The 1878-nt window shown below is 42.9% G+C and overlaps 1 pseudogene; it reads right to left on the reverse strand.

Moving 5' to 3' along the window:
* Positions 1-480: 480 nt before the first annotated feature.
* LOC122740028 lies at positions 481-1028 on the reverse strand (annotated as a pseudogene).
* Between the last annotated feature and the right edge of the window lie 850 nt (positions 1029-1878).

A 1878-nucleotide genomic window follows, 5' to 3' on the forward strand; every position in this document is an offset into this window, starting at 1 on the left:
AGTATATTAAAAAGTAGTAATTTGGGGAAGCTAGGTGGCACAGTGGATAGAGCACCGGCCCTGGAGTCAGGAGTACCTGAGTTCAAATCTGGCCTCAGACACTTAACACTTACTAGCTGTGTGACCCTGGGCAAGTCACTTAACCCCAATTGCTTCTCTAAAAAAAAAAAAAGTAGTCATTTTCAAAATTTGGGTAAAAATAAAAATAACAATACTCAATTATCCAGTGCTGATTAAATAAGTGAATAAATGATTTAAGAATGAACTACCAATTTGATTTAAAAATATTAAAAAAAAAACCACTACTATTTAAGCTGGAAAGTGGTCTAGTTATAAGCAATTATGCATATGTGGTAGCTACAGCTGTGAGGGGTCAGCTGCTTAGACATGGGCCAGAACTGGGGTCATGGTGCCTGATGCTGAGGGGGTTGAGAGAAGGGTGTCCAGTCATTTGAAGCCTCTGACTCAGGAGTGATCTCTTCACTTATTCCTCTGTAGGTGAGTCATGCTTGACTTTGTTGTTTCCCACGTCAAACTGGTTGCCTTGTCCAGAGCTTGGTCACTCAGGTCAGTCACCAGGCTGTCCATGGAAGACTGGTGCCTCAGGAAGATAAGGTGGATCAGGCAGTGATACAGGATCTGTGAGCCATTACAAGCCACTGGAAGAATGCACCACAGCAAGAAAGCACACTTGCCTGCATACTAGAAGGGGAAACAGAAAAGGAAGAAGTCAGAGGAAAACTTAGCCAGGCCAAATATGCTATATACTACCCAGTAGGTTAGCAAGATGGTATTGTCGTCTTGGGTGGGACTTTCAATGGCCTTGACAGAGGCATATGCTGGGTAGATGAATCTGATGAGACTGCAGATGAGGGAAATATCATAGCCAAAGATGAGACAGAAGACCAGAAAGGCCATGAAACCTGTAGCCAGGATACAGGAGATCACCTGCAGCTTCCATAGGACATCAGTGAGAATGTTTTTTTCTGCTTCAGGAACCTCTGGAATCATTGCCTCAAGCTACCCATGGCTCCTAGGACCAGGGAGGGAGAGGAGGGAATGGAAGAAGACTGGCCCATGGTCCAAAAGGTGACCTCCAGGGCTCCTCCACTGCTCAAATGGTAATTTCTTTTAAGGCAATAAGGATTAAGTGATTTACCCAGGGTTACAGAGCTAATATGTGCCAAGTGTCTGAGACCTGATTTTAATTCAGGTCCTCCTGATTCTAGGGCGCATGATCTATCTGCAATATCACCTATCTGATTCTTAGATGCCTAGATTTCTCATTATGGTCCTGAGTCTTTGCTCTGTCACAAAGTAGTTATCTCAGTTTGGGAAAATGCTTTATTAATTGGGCCTTAATGATCAACTTTTTAAGATAAAGAGGTTTGACTTTGATTATCTCTAAGTCCCCTTTCCAACTCACATTTTCATGAGTCTCAGGACTCTAAGTGCTTATCTCAAAGTCCCAGTGAAGTGTCCCACCCTTAGCCATTTCAAGTCCATGCTGTTCCCTTTGTCAGGCATGGAATTAGCAGGTGTCCTGACTACTAAAAGCTTCTGTAATATATTGCTTTCCACTATTCTACATGGTCTTTAGAGTGAGTCATATCATTTCTCATAGCTCAGGGTACAGAAGAGCCTCTGCCAGGTTGTTTTCCCCTTAAGAACCTAGTCTGAACATTTCCCTGCATAGTTAAATCCTTGCATTCATGAATATAAACCAGGCAGCAAATGCTTTGTGCTACACCACCTAAAAGAGGAATCTGGATCCTGTCACTGCTTACATAGCAAAATACAAAATGAGAAAAACAAATGGAGCTGGTGACATTCTCCCCATGTACTCAGGTTGTCAGGAAAGATTTGCCCAGCTTCCTT

This window comes from Dromiciops gliroides, chromosome 2 (assembly GCF_019393635.1).
Source record: "Dromiciops gliroides isolate mDroGli1 chromosome 2, mDroGli1.pri, whole genome shotgun sequence".
NCBI classification, from domain to species: Eukaryota; Metazoa; Chordata; class Mammalia; order Microbiotheria; family Microbiotheriidae; genus Dromiciops; species Dromiciops gliroides.